This window comes from Tupaia chinensis, unplaced genomic scaffold (assembly GCF_000334495.1).
Source record: "Tupaia chinensis unplaced genomic scaffold, TupChi_1.0 Scaffold147580_1, whole genome shotgun sequence".
NCBI classification, from domain to species: Eukaryota; Metazoa; Chordata; class Mammalia; order Scandentia; family Tupaiidae; genus Tupaia; species Tupaia belangeri.
Window position 1 is genome coordinate 211,235 of NW_006207432.1, and position 7,559 is coordinate 218,793.

The window sequence follows — 7,559 nt, forward strand, 5'->3', positions numbered from 1 at the left end:
TGTTTTTGTTTTGCTTTTAGTTTTTAACATTTTTTGCCACAGGGCATGTGTACTCAACAGAGAGAGACCATAAGAGAGAATGTGAGAAATTACCCTTGATGGGAATGACCACATCACAATCCCTTCTCCACTCTCCTCCTTGGATTTTGGGCACCCAGGCACACATACCTGGGGTGCTTTCCAGGCTGTCTTGTATGGACAAAAGGAAAACAATTAAACTACAAAAGAGTAAAACATAGAATCCAGGAAATGCTTGTTCTACACACAGTTCTACCAGTTGTATTCAGATGGCAACAAAGAGAGTTCTAAGGATGGACGATCAGTGAAGTTTCTTGCTGGTAGCTGTGCAGCAGGACAGCGTCAGTCTAAGCAGGTGGACAGATTTGGCCAGCTGTGAAGTCTCCAGAGAACACGCAGAATTGATGTGCTTATGAGCATGAAAAATGGTATTGACAGAATTCGTATCCGACGGAGGGAGCGCGCAGTTGGGGAAGGAAATGCAATATAATCTAGAAAAGTAGGCAAATGAAACAAAATTGTAATTTATTATTTCCAATAAATGTGTAAGTTATACATGATAAAAATAAAGATTTATTGATTTAAAAGGAAACTTGTAAATAGGAGGTATACACAATTATCAATATTTTCCTCCAATGGCGGCATTTGAATAGGGTCTTTCATTTCAAACTCTGCAAATAGTAATTATTTGGGTTTGGTTTCAGCCCCTCTACTAGGCAAACTATTGTCACTGATAAATAGGTTCTGCTATGTCACTTTCCTGTTCCCTTCCCCAAACACAGATGTCTGCACTGAGAATGTGTACTTGATAGAAAGAAGTCAATTTCCTTTTGTCTTGTGAATTTAATTAAGATACAGAGAAAGCAGAATTAAGACTTGTATAAAATCAATAGCAGAACTTCACTGTTTTCTAGCTCCCTCTCACTGCATTTCTCAAAGTTTTCTTTTTAATTTCCTTCTTTTTTGAAACACTGTTTATTCACTCACCTTGGATTATAGAACATATACCAGAATTCATCAGTGTATTACCATTTTTCCTTATAATTTACCAAAGGGCTAGAAAATAATACGTGCAATTGTTTTTCTCAAAGATTCCTACCCAATTGATGATTTTTTTCTGATTTCACCCTGTTGTATATCATTATGATAAACGAGATGAGGTTTGTAACTTGCCAGTGGAAACAGATGAAATACGAAATGCAGAGAACTTCTCATCTCAAAAATTAGGCATATTGCAAGTTTAGACTCATCACCTCTCTCTCATGCCCGAGGAAGATCTGTTTTTCTTCTTTTTTTTTTTTTTTGGAGAGGTTTTTGCTATAGGGGGCGTGCGCTCGCCAGATAGACAGAGAGAGACAGAAAGCGAGAAATCACCCCCAGGGGGGATGGCCATGCCGCAATCCTTTCTCCTCCATTCTCCTCTTGGGATCTTGGGCACGCACGCCCGGCATGAGTTTAAGCAACTGGGTCCGGGATGCGAACCGTGGTCAACTACATGGGAGTCCAGTGACATAGCCATTACGCTAACTGCTGATCCCGGAAGTTCTGTTCTTAATTCACTAATACTCTGCTCTGTACCATGCCAGACAGAATAGATTTCACATTACTTTCATCAACAAGTTTTCTCAGAAAATATGCTATAATGATTCACTATCCATAAATACCATTTTTCACCATGCAAGGCAATGTAGGAAAAGTATTTGCTAATAAATATCTCCAGTTTCTGAAGAAAATTAATGAGATGAATAATGAAAATAAAGCTCATAATTAAGGAAAAATCTTAATACCTGAATTCCTGTATATTGTTATTTTAGCTGCACTAGTAAGAATTTGACTGTTCAAATGTGCCATAGCAAATTACCAGGAGAATACATAAATATGTCGATTTCATCTCTGGGCATTCCTTTGATTTCAGGCTGATAACAATGTACAATGTTTTGAAATACACCATTTGAATATATTATTATAGAATTAGGGCACTAAGTTAAATATGAATAATTTCAGTTATTATGTCTATATATTTGGATTTTAAACAGTAAAATCTACTCCTTGATGAAATAGATTTTTAAGAATTATTTATTTCATTTTATTTATCATAATTATTATTCTACAGGATATGCAAGCTTACCAGACAGAAAGAGAGAGAGAAAGCAAGAGAGAAGGTGAGAAAGTAAGCTTCCAGGTCCGAGACTTGAACTGTGACTAGACATGCATTAATTCAGCATCTTATCTGTCACACTACCTGCTGGACCCAAAGTAGTTTTATTTTTGATAATCAGTTTGTCTGTTTATATTTAAACTTGGCTTTTGATTTCCCGTACCTGTGCTCTAAATGAAGTCTATGTACGCATAGCAAAGTTATCAATTTTTATTTTTTAAACTATCTTAACAATGCTAATTACTCAAAAAATTGTGCAGCAGACTAACGCTTTATTCAGCCAATTGACTTAGAGTCATTTTGAACCAATATGTTCTACAGGCATTTTAAAAATTAGATCTTGTAAGTAAAGTAACTTTATTCTATTAAATAAATCCTGTCAACAAATGACTAGCAGTAAGGTTATAAAATTTGTGAAGCTAAAATAAACACAATAAGAAAATTCTAATATTCATGTTTTGAATATAATTCTTATATTTTATCCTAAGTACAAGTCAATAGAATAATAGATGTACATTGTATAGATGTAAGCGTGTGCGTTTAAATTAAAAATGTATTTTATATAAACTAATATATAACATGCATTTTTGCCTACGTCAACATTAGCATTTCCATCCAAGTTTAAATTGTGTAGTAGTGAAAACAAAATAGGGAAAAGAAGGTAATCTCTATATCCAAAGAAAGTCTGGTACTTTTTGACTGTGTTAATAATAACCATCAGAATATTAATTCCTGACTACTAAAAACAAACAAAATAGCTGTTAACCAACAGTGGAAATTAAAGAGAATACTTGCCCAGCCATAGTGATAATGTGGTGTTCCATGACACTAGAACCGTATGGAAGACTGGAGGTTGGTTTTTGGGTCAATCTGAATATGCACACAGCACACATGTGCCTGTGAGTGCTGAGTGGCCAGAAGAACAGGAGAGAGGATTGTGGTTTGAGACCATGCTGAGAGGACTTGTCTTCCTCTGCCTGTCTCCCTCTTTCAGGAAATAAGTATGTGTATGTGTGTGTGTGTGGGGCGTGCGCTCGCCAGATAGACAGAGAGAGACAGAAAGCGAGAAATCACCCCCAGGGGGGATGGCCATGCCGCAATCCTTTCTCCTCCATTCTCCTCTTGGGATCTTGGGCACGCACGCCCGGCATGAGTTTAAGCAACTGGGTCCGGGATGCGAACCGTGGTCAACTACATGGGAGTCCAGTGACATAGCCATTACGCTAACTGCTGATCCCGGAAGTTCTGTTCTTAATTCACGAATACTCTGCTCTGTACCATGCCAGACAGAATAGATTTCACATTACTTTCATCAACAAGTTTTCTCAGAAAATATGCTATAATGATTCACTATCCATAAATACCATTTTTCACCATGCAAGGCAATGTAGGAAAAGTATTTGCTAATAAATATCTCCAGTTTCTGAAGAAAATTAATGAGATGAATAATGAAAATAAAGCTCATAACTAAGGAAAAATCTTAATACCTGAATTCCTGTATATTGTTATTTTAGCTGCACTAGTAAGAATTTGACTGTTCAAATGTGCCATAGCAAATTACCAGGAGAATACATAAATATGTCGATTTCATCTCTGGGCATTCCTTTGATTTCAGGCTGATAACAATGTACAATGTTTTGAAATACACCATTTGAATATATTATTATAGAATTAGGGCACTAAGTTAAATATGAATAATTTCAGTTATTATGTCTTTATATATTTGGATTTTAAACAGTAAAATCTACTCCTTGATGAAATAGATTTTTAAGAATTATTTATTTCATTTTATTTATCATAATTATTATTCTACAGGATATGCAAGCTTACCAGACAGAAAGAGAGAGAGAAAGCAAGAGAGAAGGTGAGAAAGTAAGCTTCCAGGTCCGAGACTTGAACTGTGACTAGACATGCATTAATTCAGCATCTTATCTGTCACACTACCTGCTGGACCCAAAGTAGATTTATTTTTGATAATCAGTTTGTCTGTTTATATTTAAACTTGGCTTTTGATTTCCCGTACCTGTGCTCTAAATGAAGTCTATGTACGCATAGCAAAGTTATCAATTTTTATTTTTTAAACTATCTTAACAATGCTAATTACTCAAAAAATTGTGCAGCAGACTAACGCTTTATTCAGCCAATTGACTTAGAGTCATTTTGAACCAATATGTTCTACAGGCATTTTAAAAATTAGATCTTGTAAGTAAAGTAACTTTATTCTATTAAATAAATCCTGTCAACAAATGACTAGCAGTAAGGTTATAAAATTTGTGAAGCTAAAATAAACACAATAAGAAAATTCTAATATTCATGTTTTGAATATAATTCTTATATTTTATCCTAAGTACAAGTCAATAGAATAATAGATGTACATTGTATAGATGTAAGCGTGTGCGTTTAAATTAAAAATGTATTTTATATAAACTAATATATAACATGCATTTTTGCCTACGTCAACATTAGCATTTCCATCCAAGTTTAAATTGTGTAGTAGTGAAAACAAAATAGGGAAAAGAAGGTAATCTCTATATCCAAAGAAAGTCTGGTACTTTTTGACTGTGTTAATAATAACCATCAGAATATTAATTCCTGACTACTAAAAACAAACAAAATAGCTGTTAACCAACAGTGGAAATTAAAGAGAATACTTGCCCAGCCATAGTGATAATGTGGTGTTCCATGACACTAGAACCGTATGGAAGACTGGAGGTTGGTTTTTGGGTCAATCTGAATATGCACACAGCACACATGTGCCTGTGAGTGCTGAGTGGCCAGAAGAACAGGAGAGAGGATTGTGGTTTGAGACCATGCTGAGAGGACTTGTCTTCCTCTGCCTGTCTCCCTCTTTCAGGAAATAAGTATGTGTATGTGTGTGTGTGTGTGTGTGTGTGTATATATATATATATATATATCTATTCACACATAGTTGACTGCAGCTCAAGTCCTGGACCTGATGTATTGAAACTCATGCCACACGCATGTGCATGCCTGCCCAAAATCCTGAAAGGGGAATGGAGAAAAAGGGATTACAGTGTGATCATCTCTGTGGGTGGGGAGGGTGGTGGGATTTCTCACTTTCTGTCTCTCTATCTCTCCAGGGAGTACAAGGGCCCTAATAGCAAAAATCACTCTAAAAAAAAAAAAGTAGTGTTTTCTTCAACTTAAAAATTATTGAGAGTCCAAATTTGAATTCTTGAACTACTACTAAATTTGAGTGAAATTGAAGCTGCCTAGATGCCAGGTCAGTTCTAGAAAAGTGGAAATTAACAAGTACTAAGTGACAATCAATCGTCCGACAACCTCCTCTTGTATGTGTAAGTGAGACTTAGCGTTTTGATATTTTTACAGTTTTCCCAGATCATCTTTTAGGCAAGGCATTTTTGCTATTAGGCCTATTAAAAATGGCTTCTAGAGACTTTTTTTTTTATTTTTTGAAACTGAAAATATCTAGAAAATGGACTTTTTCAGGAATTAACAGGTAGCAGAATTACCTCAGTAACATGGTTGCAAAGCTACAGGCTCATGTCAGCAAAGGCATCTCCACCATGACTTTCTCTGAAAATCCAGCTCCAACCAGTGCAAAGTGAAGTGTCATGCCCTTCTCCATCTTGCTTGTGTGCATCTATATGCTCCGTCACAATAAATTTTTTAAAGTCTTACATATATGTATTTTAGTAGAGGCTTTATTGGGTATTTTATGTTGATAACGATAAAATTAGAAAGACAATTCATAAACTATACCTTGGCTTTACTTTTTTATATTTATGAATATTTTATGTATAGATCATATAAATACTGACATTGCAAGTAGCTTCTTTTTGGACCATTTACATTTTAGAATTAAACTTACTCTTTCAAGAATAAGTTTATGGACCAAAGTTAAACAAATTGCATCTATAAATATTAGGCAAATCCTTATAAAACTGTCAATTAGGTACACCAAAAGTAGTTTATTTTAGACAATTTTATGCAATTTAATTTAATTATATTTGATTAAAATCAAATTAAATTTAAATAGAGTATGATTATTTTATGTTTGAATAATGTATTTGATAAATGGTGCAAACATTAGAACTTCCTCATATACATATCTATATTCTATATCGATATCTATATCAATATAGATATATATTTTATATAGATTTATTTATTATAAATATTTTTATAGATATAGATGTTTTTTTAAGCAGGAAGAGAGAAACACATCAAGATTTCCCTATAACCTATCTTCCCAAGTAATATTCTGTTCCTTTTTTTTGTGGTACATGATGAAAGTAAAAATATGTACACAAGATAAATTTGTGTGTTTTTTACACCTGGGGCTTCCATTTTGCAATCTTTCCAAAGTTAAAGTAGCATGGATTATAAAAAGATTTAAAATAAATGCAATGTGTATAGGAACAAAAAAAAATCAACATAGTCTGGATAGTACAAAATAGCAAGGATATTAGAATGTGGAGAGTTAAAGAGCTAATTCTTGGAAGTAACAGTGTAAGTAGACATGATAGGTTTAGAGACAGGAACAGGAATGTGGTTCAGTTTTTTGTTTAGATTTTTTTTTCTGTTGTAGCTATAAAACTGAAATATTCCATGTATTTTTATTTGAGGTATCCTAAAATGATTTATAATTTCTAAATAAAATATTCTTATAGAAACGTAAATGTATTTAGGAACCAGTAGATGGCGTAATGGTTACATCGCTGGGCTCTCATGTAGCATTCACGTTCTGGACCCAGTGGTTTGAAACTCATGCTGGGCACGTGTACATGCATGCCCAAAATCCCGAGAAGAAACTGGAGGAGAAGGGATTACTAAGTGGCCATCCACCCTGGGAGGTGATTTCTCACTTTCTGTCTCTTGCTGTCTCTCTGGCTCACATACGCCCTGCCCCCTACAGCAAAAATCTCCTGTCCCTCCCCCCAAAAAAATAAAGCAGAGAAGAGTTGTCAACATTGTTGACGTATGTACAACACTTTACAAACTATAGCTATTTTTGGAGAAAATGTATAGCCCTCAGTACTGGCTGAATATGCAAATTGATACAGGAAGCAACAGGTAAAAATTATGCCTATGTTTATAACAAGGCCTAATTTGTGTTTTTAGTATGGGTGGAACTTAAATAGACAGAAATAAAAAGGATAGAATTCAAAGTAAGAATGAGTCCAAAATTGACAGTAGTCATAGGTAGCCTGCTTAGCATGCTGGTAGCAAAAAAAAGTGGTTTGAACTCTCTAACCCTAACAGTAATAGAAAAGGGAAGTGTATTTTAATAAGAGGGCAAAATTAAGGAAAGTCTTGCAAGTAAAACTTCACATTTCATGCTTTATAGCACTGTACTAAATAAATGCATTTTTTTTAAACCACACAGACTCTTGCCATG

General features: G+C 34.5%; 1 pseudogene; it reads left to right on the forward strand.

Annotated features, from left to right (window-relative positions):
- The first annotated feature begins 443 nt into the window (after positions 1-443).
- The window catches only part of LOC102486055 (protein SGT1 homolog), a 25,902-nt pseudogene continuing 18,786 nt past the window's right edge, over positions 444-7,559 (forward strand).